This window comes from Suricata suricatta, chromosome 3, assembly GCF_006229205.1.
Source record: "Suricata suricatta isolate VVHF042 chromosome 3, meerkat_22Aug2017_6uvM2_HiC, whole genome shotgun sequence".
In the NCBI taxonomy this organism is placed as follows: domain Eukaryota; kingdom Metazoa; phylum Chordata; class Mammalia; order Carnivora; family Herpestidae; genus Suricata; species Suricata suricatta.
Genome location: NC_043702.1, coordinates 142,218,464 through 142,241,993, shown reverse-complemented (window position 1 = coordinate 142,241,993; position 23,530 = coordinate 142,218,464). Strand labels below are relative to the sequence as shown.

Genomic DNA, 23,530 nt, shown 5'->3' with positions numbered 1-23,530 from the left:
ATAGAATGTTTTTATTGCTTCTGAACTGTTTCTACACACAGTACCTCACTGCAGCCATATAACATGCCTGCGAGGTGAGAACTATTATCCTAATTTGATATATGGGGAAACAAGGTTCTGAGAGTTTATGAGACTTGCCCAAGGTCACGTACTTAGGAAGTGGGAGAGTGCGTACTCCAGTGAAGGTTTTCTGATCTTCTGTCCAGGGCTCATCTTCCATCCTTTATTCTCTCAACTTTTTGCTTCTTTTAATCTTCCTACGTGGGAGAAACCAACCCCCTGGGGCTATCCCCAACAGCCTAGGGCAAATCCTCATTCAATTCCATTTGTCTTTCTTTTTTTTTAATTTATAGTTTATTGTCAAGTTGGTTTTCATATAACACCCAGTGCTCTTCCCCATAAGTGCCCTCTTCTGTAACCATCACCCCCCTTCCCCTTCCCCCCTCCCCCTTCAGCCCTCAGTTTGTTTCAGTATTCAAGAGCCTCTTGTGATTTGCCTCCCTCCCTCTCCCTAACTCTTTTTCCCCTCTTCCCATCCCCATTGTCCTCTGTTAAGTTTCTCCTATTAGACTTATGAGTGCAAACATATGGTATCTGTCCTTCTCTGCCTGACTTATTTTGCTTAGCATGACACCCTTGAGGTCCATCCATGTTGCTACAACTGGCCAGATTTCTTTCTTTCTCATTGCCATGTAGTATTCCATTATATATATAAACCACATCTTCTTGATCCATTCATCAGTTGATGGACACTTAGGCATTTGTCTTTAAAGCCCATGGGCTCAGCTGTCTCTACAGGGCCCAGGCTGGTCTAGCACTAGGCTGGCCTTGGGGCCACGAGTTTTCACTCCCTCAGGACCCAGAAAGAAACTTGCGGCTGCAGCATTCCCAAATCGATAGGAACCGCAAGTTTCCAGAGACTCCATTTTCTATGTGGGCCAGGAGATCCGGGTCTCATTTTTGGACTAAAGAGAACAAATTTTCTACAACATTCATTGGCAAGCTGATTCAGTGCTCACTATATTCTTCCTTCCTGTTCAGAAAGCTCCCCCTAAGGCTTAATTTCCTGTGACAGCTGAGAACTGTTTTTCTGTGCAAACACACAGAGGGTTATTTCCAACAGGAGCAAGACCAGTCTCCAATGGCCCAAGGAGAGAGGACTACGAAAAGGGAGCCCAGCCCATCACCCCAGGTAAGGGCAGATTACATATCTCAGAGTACGGCAAGAAATCATGGTGTGACAATGGAATGGCAAGAAATCAACCCCAAACAGCAAGGTTTTGGAGAAGAGGAAAAAGAAATCTCAACAGACTGGGAACTCCCCCCACCCCCCACCCCACACACCAGAGTCACCTGATTCCACCCCCAGCCCCACCTCTTAAGGTGAGATCTCAGCCTTACATAGCTGTCTAAGGGCTGATTGGAAGTAAAACAGACAGCCATTCTGTGAGACCTGAACCCTCACAGGCTCTGCCTACTGATGGAGCAGGAATTCTGAAAGACAAAAAGGCATGATCACCGGCCTTAGGGATTTCCTGAAGAGCTGAGGAGGACAGAATGCATTATTCAGGTGCTGCTGAATGCCCACGGTGCCCAGCATGGTGCTAGGCACCAGGAGTCGGCTGTGATGGTGGGAGGGGGGGTGGGCCTTGGGCCCAGACAGCCTGGTCCCTGAGGGAAGCCATACAGAAAATTTCAAGGCTTAATGACAAATGCATGTAGACTGATTTGGAAATTGTTCTGGAGAGTTCAAAAGAATGAGTGATAAAGTCCATAGGGCAGGGGGCGAGGAAAGGAAAATCAACAAATGTGCAAAGTGGTGTAGTAATGAGATTTGCAAAGAACACAAAATGAGGGCGTCGTGCATTGACATGATAATTAACCACAGGCAGGAAGGAGGCCTGGAGCTGGAGGAGGGTGGGGGACACATATGTGGGCAGGAACTGAGGGGCCAAGGGTCTCTCTCCTGGCAGTTCTCACAGATGGGTTCCTAACCTCTGGCGTCAGGCCCTCACACCTCACCAGGCACACTCACAGCACCCCTTCCTCTGGGCCCCAAGCCACTCTTAATCCCAGGCGACAGGATTCTGTGCAACTCAGCACCTGATTCTGCACCTGCGGCTACCGCGGGAGAGACAGTTCCCGAAATAGAGCGCGGGGCTCGGGGCTATGCTGGCATGTCAGCAAGTTGACTTGCCGAGTCTCTAGGTCCTGGAGACTGGCACCAACAGACAAAGGGAATCCACTGGTAATTTCCGAGCTCCACCTGGCTGTGTCAGTGCCCAGTTACCACCCTCTTTGCCCGCTAAATCTTGGACCACAGCTCCTAACAGAGGCTGCCCTGACCGCTGAGAATTTCCTAAAGCATCTGGAAGGATATGGGCTCTGAGGAAGAGAGGAACTGGAAGGGAGAGGAGACCCCAGGAAAATATCTTGTGTCCTGCCTCCTGCAGCCTTCTCATAGCAACGGGAGCTGCTAATGCATTAATTAACTAAGTAGTTTTGAATGGACTCCATTGCACCTCATTGTCTACAGCCGCCGTTCCCTGGAGGGGCCATAATATACTCAGCACACGCTATATAATTAAATATCAACACATGTGTCCCCTGCCCAGTGCTGGGATGCGTATTTGCTTGTGCTAATGAGCACTTGAATGGCCTTACTGACGAGAGGCCCGTCGACGTAGGAGGGGTGAGGCACACTTCACCTGAAGATGAGGTGCGTAAGTCCAGTCCCCCTCTCTTCCAGCTTCCCTGCCACCTGCTCCCCCCACCTGCCCCTGGAAGGGCATCTCAGGAGCCCTGGTGGGAGCTCTTGGCCGAAGCACCATCAGCTTCCTGCCTTGTAATGGAGTTGGCCGCAGCGGCCCACAAGGGGTACATAATGACTATGTTTCTGCTGAATACAAATTGTGGCTATTTAGCAGCCCAAATACCAACTCCCTCTTGAGCTCCCCATCATGGTCGAAACCCCACACACATACACAGGCTCAGCAGACGTGGACACCGGCACTGGCGTGCTGCCCCTGCCTGCACCTGCAATCCATCCAGATGATTACTCTCTGGCTTTGGGGGTCCCATGTTGTCAATACTGAGATGGGTGACAATGTGGACCTGCTATATGACGAAGCTCCGTGGAACGGAAAGGGCAGGGCTTTCGAGTCAGAAGGCTTGGGTTCAAATCCCGGTGTGGCTACTTCTTGGTTGTGCAACTTTGGGCAAGTGGCCCAACCATTCAGGCCTTTGCTTTTGTGATAAGGAAAGTGGTCACAGTGACACCTACATTTGGATGGCGAGTGGGGACACCTGTTCGGAGGAGGGGGATGCCTAGAGGGACAGGACAATGCCTGCCACTCAGATTTCAGTTAGGGGCATACTCACTGGAACTTGAAACAGGCCACTAGAATGCAAGAGGATCTTATCTGGTTTGCTCGCTGATGTATCCCTAACCCCTAGAAGAGCGACCGACACGTAGCAGATGTTCAGGAAACACTTGAAGGACGTTATTTCTCTTATTTAATCTTCATACCAATCCTGTGCAATGGAGTATAACTGCCACGTTTTGCAGAAGAATAAACAGGCTCAGAGAGGTGGAATGGCTTGGCCAAAGCCCAACAGCTAGCCTGGGATTAAACAATCAGGTGTCAGATTCAAGGGCTCTTTCTGGTGCCTTCAGCAGGCTCTACATGCTTGGGGCACTTCTCGTTTTATGAAAAAAGGAAAATAAAGACCGAAAGAAGATAAAGTGTGTGTGTGTGTGTGTGTGTGTGTGTGTGTGGGTGTGTGTGTGGCTGGGTGGGTGGGTCTTTTAAGAATGATGGACACTGCTCCTGAGAGACTAATGGGCTCCCATACAGTTCTTAACTGGCCACTTACAGCCAGGTTATACCATCCCAGTAAGTCCCAGTTTTAACATGAGGCCATGGAAAGAGGACTTTGCAGCAGGTGTGAGAAGTGGGACATCAGTGAGGCAGAAAGCTGGGCTCCTCTGGATCCAGGACGCTCAACTCTACCCTCATATTCACTTCAAAAGACGCTGGGGCCCTTGGGCAGTCTTCTACTGGGGGAACCTGACCATTAGCCCATCTTTTGCACTCTTCAGAGTGAACTCCCTAGAGAGAGAGCATTCTGATTGACCTCACTGGGGTCTGTCAATGCTTCCAGACCAAGTTATTGGACGCAGAACAGCGGCACTGGGGGAAAGGCAGGCCCCTCCCTGTCCTGCGTGCCCCATTGCTGCAGAGACCCAGAGGAAAGAAGAGGCTGACCTCTGCGAGTCAGAGCAGATGGAGTGACAGGCCACACGCTCCAGACCCAGACACGACACGTACTAAAAAGCTGATAAACAAGTGCAGATTAATGGAGTGACGACAAGACCCAGGGAAAGTTCAGATGGGTGACACATGATCAGCAGAGGCGTGGACCATGAGCCTGGAGGGCTGCTGGGACTAGGATTCATCATAGATATTTCTCTGTCTCCTGCAGTGGACTAGATGTTGCAGAGGCCCAGCCCTAGGGCAGATTGGCCTCTGCTCAAAAAGTCTATTTTGTATGCATGTGGCCCTATCTGGAAATAAGCCACAGTGCCTCTCCTAGAGGGCTGCCTCTCTCCTATACGCTCTAGAGGGACCCCAGCCTTGGGGAGCTGGGAGTAGCAAGGACTCAGAGAGACTCAGACCTGGACTTGGAGCTGACATTGGGGATCACAGGTGTAGAATCTGGAGAAGCCCCGGCGGGATGGAAGACAGATTCGGGGCAGTGCTTGGGGGATGGGGTGGGGGAGGAACAGACAGCTTGCTCAACAGGTGAGAAAGTGGACTTCCTTCAGCAGAGGGGAACAAACCCCACACATCTAAGAGTAGCAGACTCTAGTCCTGGTTTGGGGCACAAATCAATTGTGGCTTTGAGCAAGTCACTTCTGTTTTATGGTCTTGACTTTCTTTGCCCTCCTCGCCCCCCACCAACTAAAGGGCTTAGGTTGGATAAACTAAAAATCCTTACTATTTAAAAAATTATTAAATTCCAGACTTATTACTCCCTCCCCAAATGTCTGGACGTTTCTGGCCCCCGCCCACTGCGGAAACCAGGATCTCCAAGGACTTCTGCAGTGAGGTGCGGGGTGCCTGGTGCGTCCCTCATTAGATATTCACCATCTCTTCTCACTCCCCAGCCCCTCTTCATTTCCCCATATGCCGATGGCTTTGTTTTCCAAACCTGATAGATGCTGACAGCTATATTGTCTCAGCATCCCCAGACTGCCAGAGGCTGCTTAAGTCAAATGATTTTCTTTCCCCTAATAACTTGGAGGATTTTTTTTTTCCTCTTAAAAGGCAAAGAAAAAAAATAGAGGTCTTTTTTTTAAAAAAATGCCTCTTTTTTACCTTAAAGAGACAGAGTGTCATTTATCTTCCTCTTTAGCCCAAAGTCAAATGAAAGGAACGTTAAACAAAGACCAGCCTGCCTTGGAGCAGTCATTTGTGACTGGGGGCTGGGGAGAATGGGATGGGCCTTGGGGACCATCTCCAGAGACTGGTGATTGACAGGCTGAGGGGAAGCTGGGGCGGGTGGGATCTGAACCACAGCCAGGGGGAGAGGCCCAGCCACCCACAGAGGCAGGGGAATAAGAGGCCCTGTGGGGCTGGATGCCTGCCAAATGGGGGGTAAGAGCCTGGCTAGCAGGCCAGAGTTATCTGTGGGGGTGTTCACAAAGCGCCCAGTCCAGTCAAGCACAAGAAGACGGGAAGAATCTGGTGGACAAATCCAAATAGCCTTCGCAACAGGACCCTCTGATCCCACAATTATCTGGGCCTTTGGAAGCGACCTAATGCTGATGAAAATTGCCTCTACCCTATAATCTGTACTGTTTTTAAGGAACAATTAACCACGATTGGGCGATCCACCAACGAGCAAGTCCTTTAAGCTCCTCCTATGATAAACATCCTCACTGGATGAAGATAAATAAAATACAGTCCTTTTCTCGGGAATCCCAGGATCTAATAAAGAGAACAAGATGGGAAAAGAAAAATAACAGGGAGTAAAGGCCTGATACAGATGATGTCCGTGCCAGGAATTCAGGGCTCAGCTGGGGCCGGGGAGGGAAGACTTCCCGGAGGGGGTGTCGCTTTCAGTGCTGCTGTACTGGGCAGTACCATCTCATCGAGGGTTGCAATCTGGCTGCAAGATGGGACGAGGGGACACAGATGAAAGGTTTAAGTGGGTAAGTTTGCTTTGCACTTGATGAACTTGGAAAGAGGCAAAGGCAAACTGTGTATTTCAAAGAAGAAGAATAGCATTACCACTGCTCCAGTCTAAAGCACTAGTAGGATTTCAGTATCTGGGGAATGGGGTGGGGTGCTTTCAGACATAATGGCAATTGTGCTCATAATCATAGCTAACTTCTACTGAATGCTTATTATGGCCAAATACTCTTTTAAATATTTTATATGAAACTATCTCCTTTCATCTCCCAAAATAAAATTATGAAGGCTAGTCCCTGATTTAGAGGTGAGGGAACTGAAGCACCGAGAGTTTAAGAAACTTGCGTAAATAACCTAATCTACTCTCTAAATGTTCATTTCTTTATTAAATGAGGATAATAATAGCTCCTACCTATAGGATTGTGCTGTGGGATTAAATACGAAACTTCAGGGTGCCTGGGTGGCTCAGTCTGTTAAGCATCCGACTTCGGCTCAGGTCATGATCTCACAGTCCGTGGGTTTGAGCCCAGCGTCGGGGTCTGCACTGACAGCTCAGAGCCTAAAGTCTGCTTCAGATTCCATGTGTGTGTGTGTGTGTGTGTGTGTGTGTGTGTCTGCCCCTCCTCAGCTTGTGCTCTCTCTCTTTAGCTCTCAAAAGTAAATAGACATTAAAAAACAAACAAGTAAATAAATAAGAAATGGCATGTGAAGCACTTAGCATAGTGTCTGGCACACAGTAGGTGCTCAATTAACATTAGCATCATGAAGAGTGACTGAGGAAGAAAGCACATTACGCTTGCAGACCTATGTGTGAAAGCCTCTGTATGGAGTCTCTTAACTCAGAGAGTAATATTTCTGGGCCTGGAAAGTATCATCAGAAAGGTAGGTGGGATCGTATTAGGAAACGCCCTGAAGGCCCTCATTTTGCCTTGGGAAAGGGACCTTTCTGTTCTATTTCTAGATATTTCCTTTGCCGCTTCCTTAAGAACAACTCCTAAGTACTTACAATTTACTGCTGTCCCCTCTTCTTCCATTTCTGAGGCCCCTACTTGCTAGATATGCCCATAGCACTGCCCAGGCCTGCAGGTGACGCCCACGGCTCACGAGAGGCTGATCTCAGCAAGGGCGGGCTGAACAGCGCGCGTGCTGACACTTATCTCACTGCTGGGAAAGCTGGGCCTCTGAGTTTTTGGGTGGTAACTGTCCCAAAGAAGTGGTCTTCTCTTTCTAAAAGATTCCGGAGGAAGAGAAAGCTGACCTCGTTGTGCCCCCAGAAAGTACCGAGTCCACTGCTCACCTGCACAGAAAGGAGGGCTGGCTGGGCTCTGACCTTACCTGGCAATCACCTTGAACCTGAACAAAGCTGCCCTTTGTGTTCAGGGGACACTTTCTCAAGCAGGGGAGGAGAAAGGGGTAAGTGAGTTGCTCTGGGGGCTGGCTGGCTACAGAAGATGGGTCCCTCTAACACCTGCTAAGGAATGTGGCCAATCAGCTCGATGCCATGGAAGGAAGCCCAGGCCTGGGAGAGAGAAGATTAAGGGCAGGAGGAGCCTGAGTAAGTCCCTGCCGTCTCTGGGCTGGAGCTGTGTTAGTGGCACACCTAAAGGCAGTGAAGGGCTCTGGTTGAGAGTGAAGCCCGGAGTCCCTGTCACCCAGTTTGACTCCTGGTAGTGTGATGCTGTTGTATAACTTGGGGCAAAGTAGTTAACCCCACAAGCTGAACTTCCTCATTTGTAAAATGGGCTGGCGCAGGATTATGAATTAATATGTGCCCAACTCTTAGAGTCCAATCTGGCACAGGAAATGTTCAATGTGTTTTCCAGTACTGCTAGCCCACTCCTGCCACACACGCGTGTTGGACCAGCGAGGCCTTCCAAGGGTTTTACCAAGCCTGTGCTATTTCCTCACACCGTGAGCACCATTTAGATTCAGACTTAACTAGCAATTGCTGAGCGCTTGCTACATGGGAATATATTATTGTATTTAATCCTCCAACAAGTCCTGTGAGTCCAGTGTTATGATACTCGTCAGAAGATGAGAAGATCAAAGCTCAGAGAGTGTAACTGAAATTCTCAAGGTCACACAGCTAGCACACGGCAAAGCCAGGATCCACGCACGGTCTCCTTCCACTCCAGTCTGTACGCAGTGGGAAAAAAGACCAGTGCTTTGGTACTGAGCTGCCAAGTCTGGCCAAGATTTTGGGCCAACCCTCTGGCTTCGGGCAGATCCAGCTCTGAACCCTGCGTGTGTGTAAATGGAGCCCGTCTCAAGGGTGGGCAGGGGTTTTGCCAATGAAAATGTTACCAGCTGAACCAGCATTAGCCAGCCATGTTTGGGCTGAGATGCAGGGGAAGCAAAATTAACCCCATCATTACAGGCCTGACCTGTGGAGGGATGGGCAGCTCTGGGCCAGCCAGAAGACCTCTCAGCCACATCGGCTGCCACAGTCTGCTCCGTCCTGCCTGGGAACGCTAGACGGGCCCTGAGGGGGCCAAATGTGATGCGTGTAGGGACACATAGACGCGGGCACATACTCCCACCAGGGACAGAATTAGGGGCCCGAGGATGCAGATGGGGGGAAAGAAGAGAAGCTAGTGAAATATCTGGGTCTTCTTCCTTATGCTGAGCCCCCTCCAAAGAGGGTACTAGGGTCAGAGGCCAGAGTCCAGAGTCCTGATGAGACTCCTGACAGTCTCTGCAAATCTGTCTGGGGCTTGCTTGGAAACGGAGGGGCCCAGCCCACAGTCTGCTGTTGGCCTCCGTCAGTGAAAGGGGCTTCCAAATGCAGGAAGGAGGGCCTCGAGGCCTAGGGTTGTGGGGTGGGGGGGCTGTGGGAGGGGCGAGAAGGGACAACTCTTCGGAGAGCCCATGTTCTTGTTCTATTCTTACAGGGCACCTGCAGGAGGCGGGGTGGAACACAGAAGGCAGAGTCATAAGGAGACACAGCGGGTGAGGATGGGAGGACATAGGGCTGCTGAGGGAAGGGAGAAGGCACTGTCGGAATCTCTGAATGGTCATCGGCCAGATGTGGAGGCCATATGGAGGAGAAGGGGCGGGAGTGGGCGTGGGACAAAATAGGAGGAGGAGGGCGAAGAAGGGCATCAGAGGCAATCAAGAAAGAACTCACCTCAATGGTCTCAGGAGAAACCTCCCCAAGGAAATCAGGGCATATTTCTTCATCTCCCTCAATGTCTCTGGGATGTAAAGAAAATCGGATCTGGCCCCTGCTGGTCTGATACCTCGCTGGTGCCGGGAGCTCTCTGGCCAGGCCTGGCCAATTGCTTTCACTGCAGAGAGCTGGGTCAGCTGGAAGCCAGCTGTAGTTGGAACCCAGCACACGCGCAGCTCTGTGGGAGCTCCCAGACCCTGTAGAAAACAGAACTGCACAGCACGTCGACTAGCCCTCCAGCAGTGAGCCAACTGGCTGACCCAGCAGAAATCGTTGGGAGGAGGCATATGATGAGTGATGTGGAACATCTGGAGACCCTTTACCTGAAGAGGACTCAGATGCTCGCCTGAGGGAGAATGCAAAGGAAGGCTGAGGGGTGAGCATGGGCGGCGGATGGAGGGGAAGGGATGTGCTAGGTCAGGAACAGTGGGGGTGGTCCTCCACTCAGGTCTGCTCATCCCAGCTCAGCACTGACTGTGAAATGTGGACTCAAGTATGGACTCTACCCAGCTGTCGGCAAGTGGAGCCACTTATTTTGGGAGGAGGTCCACCCTTCCTTCACCACTCGATCCCCCTCGGGCTGGCATCTTCTAGAATGGGAGACAAAAGATCCAGCATGCAAGAGGAAGGGAGAGAAGCCTGCTGGCCCGTGAGAAGACAGAGGTAAATGACCTCCAAAAGGTCCCACTAGGGTGGACGAGGCTTAACATTGTACCTCTTCAAATTCTAGGCAACCTGGCAAGTTCTATATCCTGCTTGGTTCTGTCCTCTGCTGGGAGGTCTGGGGCCAGCTGCCTCCACCCCAATAGTCACTGTTCTCCTGGGGAAAGGCCTGGAAATCTGGGAAGGTTAGCCACAGTCCCTCTGGGGGGGTGAGAGCTACAACCTGAGGCCCCAGGGCCAAGGGTCAGGCTGGAGAAAGGATATGAGAAAGGCAGGTTTCTTAAGAGAGTGCCAAAAAGACCTGACAGCCCAAGACAGAAGACCTTACAGTTCAAAAGATAGTTAAAAGATACCAAGGGACTCATCAGGACAGTTATAGGGTTGGACACGGGTCGGCCTCCCATTGAGTGGTATCTTGGGGTTTTGTTTGAAGTGAATTGATGGATGGCTCAATTCCATTTCTGTCTCAAGCAACCAGCCTGATGGACCTTCTTTCCACCTCTGGTGCTTTATAGTTTACAAAACGCTTTCAAAGTCATGTTAATGTAAAGTAAATCTATCTGCTGAATAAACAGTAAAGGTCTAGTGTCATTTAACAGGTGAGGAAATGAAGGTCGAAGGGTGTTGCTCCTGGCTTTAGTTCCCATTAGCATTTTTCAGTCTGATGATGAGTCAGGTGAGATGGACCTAGCAAAGCCTTTTCAATGGAGTGATGGCGGGGGGCCTGGGTGGCTCAGTTGGCTAAGCATTCAACCTTTGGTTTCAGCTCAGGTCATGATCTCACATGATGAGAAATGGGATGGGGCCCCATGTTGGGCTCTACCTGGACAGTGCAAAGACTGCTTGGGATTCTCTCTCTGCCCCACCCCTGCTCTCTCTCTGTCTCTCAAAATAAAATAAATGAACATAAAAAAAGAAGTGCGGTGGAGGTGAGCACTGCAGAGGGGGTCCAAATGGCCTGTAATTAATGCTGGGACCCATCCATGTCTGCAGATCGGGCTATGACCACTATAGTTCTTGTACTCTTCAGGTATCCAAGCACTCCCTTACTTGCCAGACCTGGAGACTTGGTCAACCCAAACATGGACTTTGAGGCTATATGATAATATGACTTGGGGTCACGGAGAATAAGACCCAAGTATCTTGAGGTCATAGAGAATAAGAGTCAGAGCTAGTGAACAAGAAAGATAGAATTAGGTTGATACCAGCTGTAAAAGGCTTGAGAAAAATGGGAAATAGAACCAGAAAAGCCCCAAAGGGAGAAACAGACAGTCAACGAGTGCTGTCTAGTCAGACAGTAGGAGTCAAGGAAAGAGTGCTCTTATTCAGGGGAAGTGAGTGACTGAAGAAGCAGGGGGAGATTAGCTATTGGTGTGTCTGGCATGCAGCCCACACCGGATCAAAGGCTAAACTTTGGAGTTGGAGTTATCTTTCACAGTTCCACATCCGATTATGTCCCTGACTTGCTCAAAGACTTTAAATAGCTCCCCCTCGGTTACCAAAGTCCAACCCTCGAGCCTGCCATTCCAGATCGCTTACCACCTGGCCCCTGCGTGCCGCAGCAGTGGCCGGCCCTCTCCACCCCCTCCCTTCCTCCTGGAGCCCTGGGTTCCTGGGGCATCACGCCACTCACAGGCCCAGTGCTTGCTCTAGCCGTGCACACAGTGTCTGCGAGACTGTTCTGGCTGCAGCCTTTAGCCTTTTCTCTATCGGAGAACTCTTTCTTATATTTATAACCTGAGCTTGAACGCCTACTCTGTTTTGATGCCTTCCCCAACTTTTCCAGGCCAAGGCAGTTGTTCTGTCTGCTTTCGGCCCCTGGCACATGCTCTCCTATGACATTCCATTTGTTAAAACACGGCAAAGTGTGACTTGCATTTTTGTATTCTTCCCACCCAACCCAGTCAGAGCTCAGCATAACGCATAACTCATAACTGATGTGCAGTGAGTCGAGGACGGCTGAGAAGTACAGATTCTAGATTCTAGAATCCACCTGCCTGGTGTGAATCCCTGCCCAGCCCCTGACTGACTGCACAACCTTCGCTTCTCCGAGGAGCCTTCGTTGCTTCATTGGTTAAGAAGGGCTAATAATTACAGATACCTCATAGCGTCATTATGAGGATTAAAATACCTAATATATGCAAAGCTCCAGGACACTGGCATTTAGTAAGCGCTACATAAGTGTTTACGATAATAATTATGATCTTTTGAATGAATGAAGAAACAACACAGAGTTAGCGAGCTGGTCACATTTTTCCTTTGTGAAATCAAAGGAATTCAGAAAGAGTATGATTTGATGTGGGGGTGAAGGTAACATTCTGATGAAGTGAAACAGGGCGTTACAGCCAGCAAAAGCCACATCAGCAGGCCACAGAGCTAGACTATGGGTTCCCCGATGTGTGGTCTGCAGACCAGCAGTAGCATCCCCACCTGGAATTTGGTAGAAATGCACATTCTCAGGCCCCACCCCAGCCTAGGGCTATGCAGTGTGTATTTTAACAAGCACTCAGTAATTCTGACACACACTCAAGTTTGAGACCTACCAGGCCAGACTCTGTCCATCCTTTATTTATTATCTCGGTGTAGTGTGGGTCCTGAGCTTTCGAACCTGCTGTTTAAAACAAGTTTGGGGCTTTGGCAAATCTCAGGGAGAAAACACTCGTGCTGCTAGTGGACAGTGTGCACTGAATCTAGCATGGTCTCTGCCAGTAGTTGGAGCTCACAAAATGTCACTCCGTATCCTCTTTCCTCCTCTTCCTACCAGAGGGATGAAAGAAGAAATCTCTGCTCCCAGGGCATTGCTTCTGGAGGAGAAGCCCTGAGTTCTTTGTAGTAGAGGGGAGGGCAGAAGCAACCGCATGGAATTGTGGGAGGTCTGCTTTAAGAATCAGCACGCACAGTGAGCACGCTGGGTACCTGTCCTCTCATGGCCGTGGGGACAGTGTACACAGGACGCTGCCACTCTCTGCTGAGCCTGAAGCTCAGCTAGAGGAACAGGTGGGGAAGAAAGAGAGAGGAGAGCTTGGTGGGGGCCCAGTGTTCCTGACAAAGGTTTACTCAGTGAGTCAGGCTGGCCTCTGCCTCCCCCTGAGGAAGGCCTAAAATACCAAATGAAGGAACAAATCTTCCGGGGGTGGGGATGGGGGTGCTGCCTGCCTCTGCCTTCTTTCCAAGGGGTCCTTATGCCAGAGGGCAAGCAGCACTGTCTTACCTCACACTCCACCTGGGCCCTCTGTCTGCTGGGTTGGAACCCAGTGTAGAGGGGAGTGAATGAGGCACGATGCAAACACCTGCATCCACGAGGATGGCAGGAGACAGGGCGTTCAGGTGGCTCACTCCTTCAATCATCATTCAGGATGATTTAGGGCAGTGGTTTTCAAGGTGAGGTCCCCAGAATGAGAGCTTCAGCACCATCTGGGACTTCGCAAACTTAGCATCTGAGAAAAGCACAGTTTTAGGCTGGTCCCATATCCATTAAATCTGAAACTCTGGGGGCAGAGCCCGGCAATCTGGGCCGTAACAAGGTCTCCACGGGATTTGGAGGCAGGACCGAGTTGAGAACCACTGGTTTAGGGCAAAAGTTGAAGTCTTTTCCTTGTCTCTAAGAAGAGGGATATGTGCCACCCCTCTGCCCTGGAATCTCACCCTGCCACACAGTGCCCCCCCTCCAGGGTGAAGGCATGTTGGGCAGCGGCCAGAGAGAGTCTGTGGTGACAGAACAGGAGGTGAGGCCCTGTGGGTGTTAAGGGGGAGAGGGAGGAGGTGGGAGGCTGCCACAACTCATTTTCTCTTAACATGAACACCCAGAGGGGGCCTGAGCCCTCCAGCCATTGAAGCTGGTAAATTACAGGATGATGATGGCGATATTACCAATAATGATGATAATAGCACCAAAATCATGAGGTCAGACAGGCACTTTGCTGGCTTCGGTCAAGGGGTAAGGTTGCGGGTTTGGTGCATTTGCTTCTGCTTTAGAGGAAAACCTGGATCCTGGCCAGCTCTGTCTCCATGGGTGGATGTGCAGCCAGGGGCTCCCAGCCCTGGGCGCTCCCTCCCTTCTGCTGGACCCTCCCTGTGGTCAGTCAACTCCCCCCCTCTCCTGGAATGGGGGTCTGCCCTGAGTTTGGGCAGGTGAATGACTGGGGAGGCAGCCGAGAGGCAGGCAGTGCCCACCTTCCATGCCTAAAAGATCATCCCAGGGGTATTCAGTTTGCAGACTAGGTGCTAGCTCAGGAGGCCAGGAGATAGCCAGACGTAGGCAGCCTGCGAGGCTCACCCTGGATGCTGCCCACAAGGAGAAGGTGAGGGCATTGGGGCCCAGCTGGCCTCCAGGCCTCTCGGGGAGGCCACAAAGAGAAATCAGATGCAGAAACCATACGTGCTGGGGTAGGAGGCTTCAGCAAATCCATGAATACTTCTGAGCCAGGGTCTTCCCTTAGAGATCATCTCCTCCCTCCCTTGCTCAGAGAAACAAGACAGAGTGGAGATTCAGCATCTCAAGGAGAGAAAAGGTCATCTGGTAGCATTCTCCCTCCACATCAGCCCCCGCCACCCACGTAACCCATCTTTCTTATTCTTCAAGATTCCCCAGGATGAAATATTTCCTCAAATACGACAGCATTTCTAGAAGGATCAAAGGGAACAACCAAATACCCAAGCCCTCCATCTCTTCCCTCTTGCCGCCCACCGCCCTGCCCCCACGCTGGGCTTTAAACACAGGAGGAAATTAGCACAAGGCCCCCTGTCATCACAAGCAGTGACTTGTGAACATGTGCTTGGGTTGTTTCTCCTCCACTACAAGAGGTTTGGGGCAGCTCACTGGGGGCTTGTTTTTTATTTTTTTAAATTTTTTTTTTTTAAGAACTGTGTGTATGTTAAAGCCATTAAGGTTTGAAAAGGGAGTGATGGGTAGGGGAGTAAAGGCCATTACATGGGAAGAGAAGAAAAATGACCTGTCTTCAGGCTGTCAACAGAGGAAAGGCCTCTGCGCCAGGGGCTGGGGTCAGGGGCCTGAGCGGGCATCTCTGTGCCTGGATGGCTGGAAGCAGGGAGAAAGCAAAAGGTTCATCGCTCAGTCCGTGCCATGGCAGTGGCTAGGGCTGCCTGGGAGCGGGCTGTCACCAAGCCACCAACACAGAAGAGAGCTGGGAGACAAAACAGAACACAAAAGAGCGAACACCGATCGTGCATTTCCTATGGGTCAAGGACGGCACATACATTCTGCATCTACTTTCCAGGGAATCTCCCTTTTGCAGAGGAGGGGATGGTGAATCCCAGTGGTTAAGTACCCCGCCCAAAGTTAGGCAGCTAGCAAGTGGTGGACAGAGCATGGAAACAAGCCACACAATGCCGGCGCCCAGATCTTTAGAGACTTGCTCCAGTTAAGACCAGATCATTGGTGGCCCTGCACCTCAGGAGCTCCACTTCCTGTCTCTATTTGGGGCCACCACCCCTCACCCCAAAGCGGGCACGGGCAGCAGGGGCGAACACCTAAGACACCTAAGCTGGGGTGTGGACAGGAGAGCGGAGGCAGCAGGGGAAATACAACTGCAATGGTCCTGGTCAGGTGAGGCCCTGGTGTCTCCCTTGAGAAGGTACGTTGCGGGGCTGGTTCCTCTGGAACCCCAAACTCCCAGACTTCCAACCCCCATCCCCAACCTCAGCACTCACTCCGCAGGGAAACTCTATTCTCCAGGCCTGAGCCCATGACCTCTGCTTCTTTCCTTTTAGACCCTAACTGACCCTCGCAGGAGGCGGATCTGCGCATGCGCGTGGTTCACTGGAGTAACATGGCGCTACTCAGGGCCGTGAGGAGCATCCCGGAAGCTCCGTCCTGCCCAGGCGCTGAGGAGCCCTTCTGTTCTGAGGGCAGAGCAGCCCCTTCAAAGAGAGGCTGTGGCCTTCCCAGGCACTTTTGTCACCTTCCCAGGCTGAGAAGAGGGGTAGCAGGAGGGGCACAAGGCAAGACTCTGACTGCTATCACATCCTCCCAGGTGGCCCGACCCTGAGGCAGGGAGTCCTGTTGCTCAGAGCGCATGCTCAAGTGACAGCGTTTGCTTTCCTTGTTGGGGAAGTTCTGGAAGGATGAAAGTCCGATCCCACTGGCTGCTCCACAGGCCTCCTTTGCCAAAACATACTGTGAAACGACCCCTGACCTCCACCTCATACTTTCTCTGCTCCACCTCCCGTCAGCCCTGTTTGCTCCTCTCCTCCCCAGAGAGGGTTAGACAGCTCGGTAATTTAGGAATCACTAGCAAGAGAGGTGCAGAGGTCAGAAGTCAGAGAGGGGCTGGCGGGGGGGAGATGTCACCCCTGCTCTCTGGTGAGACCCCCGTCTCCTCCCAGAGCCCACCTCTTGCCACCATCTGCAGACCAGGCCTCCGTGGGGCTGGGAAGGTAGGGACCAGGGCTGGGGCTGGGCAGCGCTGTGTACAGCTAGGAGGAGAACATGTGTTTTAATCATGCCCTGAAAAAGAACTCAAGATGCAGATGCAGGCCTCCAATTTTCTTCTCCGGAAACTTCGCGAGGAAAGGCTAGATCCTCCTGAGAAGCCGGCTGAGGTAGGAAGTTCTTTCTACGATCTCACTTGAGGTCCTTACTGCTCTAGCTGCTACACAAACAAAAGCCAATTTACCTCATCTCTGTCCTCTTTCTTTCCAGGGCCTGCACAATCCAGCTCAGCACTTAGCTCCAAATGCCGCAAATGGCTCGACTCCTTCAAGATGAGAAGCTCACTCAGGTCCCTTCCTGGAGCAATCAGGACCACCGGAAAACCACAAGAGGGTTCTGCTGCTTTTCCATAGTTAGGAAAAGTGCTTTGCTCAGCCCACAGGAATGGACATTTTTGGAAATTCCATTCGTGGAAGGTTAGCTCTAGAAGGGTCTTGTGGTGCAACCTTCTCATTTTGCAGATGGGGACAGGAACAGAGGTGCACCCGCCAGCCTCTGCTGGTTGGGAGCAGAAATGAAGGCTTTTCTTCTGTCCTCTGTGGTTGTGAGAAAGGAAAGGGGCCCGAAGACCTGCCTCAGGCTGAACAGAGCTGTGGAGAGGGCTGGCATCCAGTAGGGCAGGCTTCTTGCTCACCCTGGGAGGGGAAGCTCAGCCCATTCTGGGGGGAATCTGCTTCTGGGTGACCCCATGAATTCACATAACTTCACAGGGTGGTCACCTCCCTGGCTGGGGGAGCCCACAGAGACTGAGGGGCTGGGATCAGAAGCAACACTGTCCTCTCCCACCAGGCTCTCTCCACATGTGGAATCCAGTCAGGGCTGCCAATATCCTGGCCCAGAGGGAAAGCCTTTCCTCTCTTCCTCCCATGTACCTGGAGGAAATGGGAAGGCTGAGGTCAGGGAGGAGGGGAGAATATATTCAGTCTGGTACAGGGAGTGAAAGCCCTTCTGGGGCTCCCTTCCCCTTCACGGGTGAGGTCAGAAGAATAAAGGTCACAGATGGACCTGCCATTGGATGAGAGAGGCACATGTGTTCCTGTTTGCAGGGTGAGAAGGGGGGTGGGCCCTGGGGTTTGATGACTCAGACAGGGGAGAAGTCACTGATGGCTTATAAAGCAGACGAGGTTCATCCTGACTCCGGAGGGAGGGCAGTGAAGCCCTATGAAGTCACTTTCTTGAATGTCACTAACATTTCATTTCACTCTGCTTCTGCCTTCCTGTCTCTTTCTTCCTCTTTTCCCCTTAACCTCCTGCAGCAGGGGACGGGGAGCAAAGGGAGCCGGATAAGAGGTCCGCAGGGCCTCTTTGACTCTGCTGACCATCAGCGGCCATGAGCTGCTGCTGACAGACGAGAAATGAAGTGGCAGAGACAGAGGGAGGGCAGATGTCTGCAGCTGCACCATGGCCACCCCCTCCCACCCCCTGGTCACAGGCTGCGGGTGGGGGGAGCTGGGCCAGGTGGGGTGGGTGGAGGTGGGAGGAGGGAGTGGAGGTGTAAGAATGTCACAACTTTTCTGTTCATTTGCCAACCTGTATGCTTTCTTTAGACCTTGAGTCTCTCTGCCAGTAGGCTGCTAAGTCAATTTGCCTGGGGAGGGTGGGGCACTGTCCGCAGAAGAGGAGGAATTCAGGTGGTAGCTACAGCCAAATGGGTTTTGCAATAATATCCTGCCTCCCATCCCCACCTCCAGCTGTAGACACAAGCAAGGCACACCGAGGGCACTCTGAGATAAGGTAGGTGTAGTGTCATTAGCCGGCCTGACTTACTCATCACACCCCGGGCCTCCACTGGGGTGGGTGTGGGTAGGGATGGGAACAGAGGGACACCGGGGGAGGAGGGGGGAGGCAAGCGGTTATGCTTCAGTCAGTTTTGAAAGTTGTTGACATGATAGAGATGGAATGAGAGATGCAGAGCCAGATACCGGGCACACCCAGCTAGACCTGCCACCCAGCTCACTCGTGGGTCCAGCTGCTGTGCCCACTTGGAGAGGTCCCCTGACGGGGAGAGAAGTCAGGAAGAGCACATGCACACATGAACACACACATACATGCCACACACGGTTCCCCATGCCACATGTGCATGCATGGATGCATGGGCATACACAGGTCTCACGCACACACACACACACACACACACACACACACACACACACACACACCACATAGTTCCAGGGAGATTCTGGAAAGGATCTTTGGCCCATTCTCAGTAAGCCTCCAGGCTCCGGGGTTGGGGGAGCAGCAGATGGTCTCAGCTAAGTAGGCAAGTCTCCCAGTGCCTCTAAAATCAGGGTCTGGGCACCTCCAAGGCCAACAGGCCAATTAAGCTTTCTCCCCACAGGTGGAAAGCAAATGAATTCGGAGCCATTCCATCCCTTCTTTGGGGGCATCAAGCCTTCAGGCCTCTCTCCCTCCCCCTCGGCATCCCTGCAATTTCCCGTATGGACTCCTTGCCTCCCACACTCCACTCTGAGGATTAGGTTACTCAGGGATCACAGACCCCCAGAAAGATTTCCTTCCAAAATGTCCTCTAGACCGCAGGGACCTGCCTGAATCGTTCAAAAGAAAACTCAGGGCTCACAGCCTTGGCTCCCACTGGGGAGCTTCTCTCTCAGGGGCATCCCCTTGGGGATGAGAGCCAAAGATTCCCAAACCTTCTATGATATGCTCTCTTTCCTCCTCCCACGGGCCTGGAAAAGCTGCAGGGAGACCCTGGTGCTGTACTCTCCCTTCCAGCGGCCCCCTCCCCCTCCCTGCAGAGCTAATGGGCATGACGGGCATAAATATATCCATACATCTCTCTATAAATATACACATCTTTAGCTATATATATCTTTTCTTCTAAAGACTTGGCAGGAATTCCCTAGAAGCCTTTTCCATGACACAATAGAAAAGCAGCCTAGTCATCGGTTTGATGGTTCCCACAAATACAGTTTCGGGCTGACCTTTGCAAAGCTCCTTTGAACTCTGCTTCCAGTAACCGAACCCCTCCAGCCCTCACCAGGCTCCAGGCCCCTGGCAACCACAAAATACAGCTCAGTTTCCTGAAGCTGCCACTTCATTCCTCATTGGCCTCTGTCTGAAAGAAAAAAAAAAATCCATTGCTTTTGACCTATCATCTTTAAAAAAAATAATAGGCTTAGTATCTGAGCTCCAGCTGGCAGCAGGGGGGAATGAGTTGGGCAGCAGGATTCCATGGCACTGAGGGACGGTGTGGGTAAGGATGGGGTGCTGGCTGTTTCCAAGGGGGGTAGGCCCTGTGGGCAGGATGGTGGGGCCCACTGAAGGCATCTGTCAAGGCTTAGCAAGCCCTGGGGCAATGAGCAAAGACGGGATGGGTCTCCCCGTGACCAATTCTTGAATAAACAGCAGAAACTCCCGGGTGCGAGAACAGAGCTGGAAAAGCCTCTCAAGTAATGACTTTCTAAGGCGGTTATCATTAGGCACAAGGTTCTGAGAAGCCGATCTTCATCAGCCTGCATCAGCATTTGTTGGAAGGAGGCCCAGGAAGCGAGGAGGGAAAGACTGGTTCTTCTCTCTTCCCCCCCACCCCCCACTATTATACCTTCAATGGGTGGAGACAGCCCCTGTGGCTTTTTTTTTCTTAAGGTATGAAGATCCTAGCTACATGTTGACACTGTATTTAATCCTGAAACAGGTTTTCTTTTCTTGACTTTCAAAGTAGGGACTAGAAGAGGGGATTCCTAAGTAAAACGTGGAAAGTGCAAAGGAGAATCGGCAGAGAAATGCAGAGTAAAGGTAATTTGGCAAAAACCAAAAAACCTTCGAACCCACCACTACACTTCCTGTAGCCTTTCTTGTTGAGTATTCTTTTCCTTTCTTTCTTTTAAGTTATCTTTGCAAGGGAGAATGCCTGCAGGTGTTGCTGGCAGCTGTTTAATGACAGTGTCAAGACCTCTTTCAGGGAGGTGGGTTTTGGAGGCAGGGGGCGGTGCTGGAGAAAAAGGGGTGCGGGGAGGAGTAGGTGGCCCCGCATCTGCAGAGAGGTAGCTGCTCTGAGAATTGCAACGTGATTTTGTGCAAAATTCCTCCTGTAGGAAGTAAGGAGGAGGGACAAGAGACACATTTCTGTGTTTTGCGAACCTAAGAATTTTGAGCTGAAATGAAAGGCAGCTCGCTGTGTCTTTGGGCAGCTATCTTATCTCCTCTACTCAGGGTCTCCCACTTTCTTCTTTATTGTGAGTGACCGTCATGAGGATTAACTAAAAGGGCCCGGAGTCCCTTGGAGGTGGATCCCAGCAAACCCCAGGTGTGATTAGCCCTGCAATTATTCCACATCTGGAAAAAGTAATGGCTCCCAGACTGGCAGGGCCGAGTGGGAGACCTCCGCAGGAAGATGTCTGTTACCTCGCTGATCTCAGCTCCGTGGTGTGTGAGAGGCTGGATTTGGAAGGCAGGGGCGCAGCAGCCACAGAACCTTAACAACGGATGCATTCCTCAGAAAGACCCCAAGTCGGACATCCTTTGCTGCTCTGTACCTACGGCTCAGTTCCCTCCAGCTGAGCTCATGCAAGCAAACCTGAAGGCCTCACCAATCAAACACCTCCCCTGGAAGAGAGCACCACAGCTGGAACTGGGGGAAGAGGTCTTCAGGGTACCCCCCCACTCCCGAACTGTTGCTACCCTTCCTGCTGGGACAATGACCAACCATTTTGTAAAAGTTCCTTGTGTTCTGCCCCCTCCCCCCGCCGCCACCTGCAGGGCACTACCAGGCCACATATTTTTGGTATATAGGCTGCAGATGTCAGGTTCTCTCTCTAGGGTCTTGCTCATTCTATGTTTTTGTTTTTGTTTTTAACGGGGGGTGGCATTTTAACCTGCCATCACATGGGTGACCTATGAAATTGATGGGGAGAGGGGGGAGGCTTTGGAACAACAGTTATAGACTGTGACTGCAATCCTCTGCCGCCAGGACATATGGTCAGGGTACCGTGGTGATGAGCAACCAAAATGCATCTTGAGGGTCCGAGGAGACTAATACAATGGGGAGGGGAGAGTGGACAGCACCGACCCCTTATATCTGGACAGCAGGGTACAGTTTTCCAGATGTTTTCACACCCACTCTGTCTCACTACTCTACCCCTTAATCCTGTGAAGCAGGGACCAGAATTATCAATGTCTCTTTTATAGATAAGGGACTGGGGTGACCTCCCCAAGGTCAATGGCTGTACAGCCAAGGCTAGAGCCCGGGCCACTTGATTCCTGGACTCCTTTCCCCCAGCTCCACAGTGCCTCATGGCCGCTGCTGCATAGGCAGAATCTTTGAGAGAAGGATACACAATGTCCTGTCTTTAGGGGAAGCAGGAAGGGGGCAAACATGTCCCATGCCTTCCAATGGATTGTAGGTATCTGAAGAAAGGGCCCTTGTCCTATGAGCCTTTATACGTCCTATGACTTATCACCCACAGTTTTCCAAATATATTGTTTGAATGGCTCCTTTAGGTTAGGATATAAGGAAAGACACAACAAGGGACCCAAAACATCATGGGGGGTCGAGAGGGTAGTAGGAACTTTGAATCACAAAACTAGGATTTACATCTAGGCTTCAAGATTTACCAATGGAAAAATCTATTGGGAATTTTGCCTACGCCATCTTGAAAATGGAGATAAGAACGTCCACCTCTAGAGCTGTTATCAGAACTGATTGAGATGAGAAATGCAAAAGCATACTGCACACTGTGGGGCATCAAGTTGGATCTTCTGGACCCTGAGGCTCAGGAGGTCACAAAGGCAAGCCAGAGGAGAGATACGGAAGCTCTTCCTCCCAGGGTCCTTAGGGCAATGTGCATGTCCTCCTGCCCAGGGTGGATGTACTGTGCCCAGGGTGGGACGGTGGGCTATGTCGGAGTGGGGCAAAGGGTCTGTTGCATAGTAGGCATTCAGTGAATGAGTATCCATTCTAAAAACGCCTCTGTTGTGAGAAGCACTAGGAGAAGAGCAAAAGGACAGTGATGAGGTGAGGGCAATAAGGAGGACATTTTGAGGATCCTTCTCAGCCCTGGAGTCTTAAATGATTTTCTCTAAAATGATACATCTTCTGAAAGGGTCAACTGCCACCACTGCTTAGTGCTTCCATGCCATTCTCTGGGTCTCTGCTGAATCGACGGGTAAACATGGATGACTCTTATTGACATGAGCATCTCAGGGGAGGTGGTGGTGGCCGTGGTCTACATCAGCTGACTCATCACAGAGAGAGGGCAAGTTGTCGGCCTTGGAGTGGATTCGGGCGCCTGGGATGACCTACGCACAGGCCCCCTGAGGAATCCTGCGCAGAAAGGGAGGACCACCAGGAGGGTGCACGACTATCCCTTCTCATCAGCTTGAGGCCCTGGAAAGAGCGAGCTGGGGCTGACGTGCATATTGGCTAGCATTTCCCAGTACCCACCCTTTGCCAAGCACCACACTAAATGACCATATGTGACCTCATTTAATTTTCAAAGTGCCCTTCAAGGTAGGGATCATCATTCTCATTTTGCAGGTAAAGAAACCAAAGCTCAGGGAGGCTAACCAATTCCTCCAAAAATCAGCTACTTTGTAGGTGGCAAAGATACAATTTGAGATAAGATGGTCTGACTTGAGAGTCCATATTCTTGCCATCACACATCCTGCCCCCTGTCCAAACGGCTCACTGGTCAGGAGCTACCAACAAATACCACACCTCCTACGAGACGCACTAAATCAGCATGAGGAGAAGCTGGAGGCTGGCAGAGAGCAGATCTTTATCAAGACATTTCAGGAGTAGGAGAAATATTTCCACCCTCTTCCCAGCCAAAGGTTTGGCTGTGTTTGTGAGATGAGAAACACTTTCTGGGGAGGGACAGGAGGGTGCAATCTCCAGCTAAAATCACCACCCATGTCAAAAAAAAAAAAACAACCTTGAAGGCAAAGGGGGACCTCCAGGATGTTGTTCGATTGTTTCTGTGTGCCTATGTGAGTACGTGTGGGGCAGAGGGAAAGGAGGAGGCATGAAGGGAAAGTAATATCTCTTTTTCAGACCCAATGATATTCATCAACCATACTCTCCTCCCCAAA

The 23,530-nt window shown here is 51.2% G+C and overlaps 1 protein-coding gene and 2 long non-coding RNA genes across 3 annotated transcripts in view; 1 reads left to right on the top strand and 2 right to left on the bottom strand.

The window, feature by feature from the left end:
• PLXNA2 (plexin A2) overlaps positions 1-23,530 on the bottom strand; it is a 205,157-nt gene that overhangs the window by 135,230 nt on the left and 46,397 nt on the right. The window lies entirely within an intron of this gene.
• Positions 14,896-15,797, bottom strand: LOC115288240. The gene is made up of 2 exons (XR_003906891.1): positions 15,700-15,797; positions 14,896-15,173 (listed from the first exon to the last, which is right to left on the bottom strand). It is a non-coding gene; the product is annotated as an uncharacterized LOC115288240 (long non-coding RNA).
• LOC115288238 lies at positions 16,248-16,999 on the top strand. Its single transcript, XR_003906889.1, has 2 exons — positions 16,248-16,590; positions 16,691-16,999. It is a non-coding gene; the product is annotated as an uncharacterized LOC115288238 (long non-coding RNA).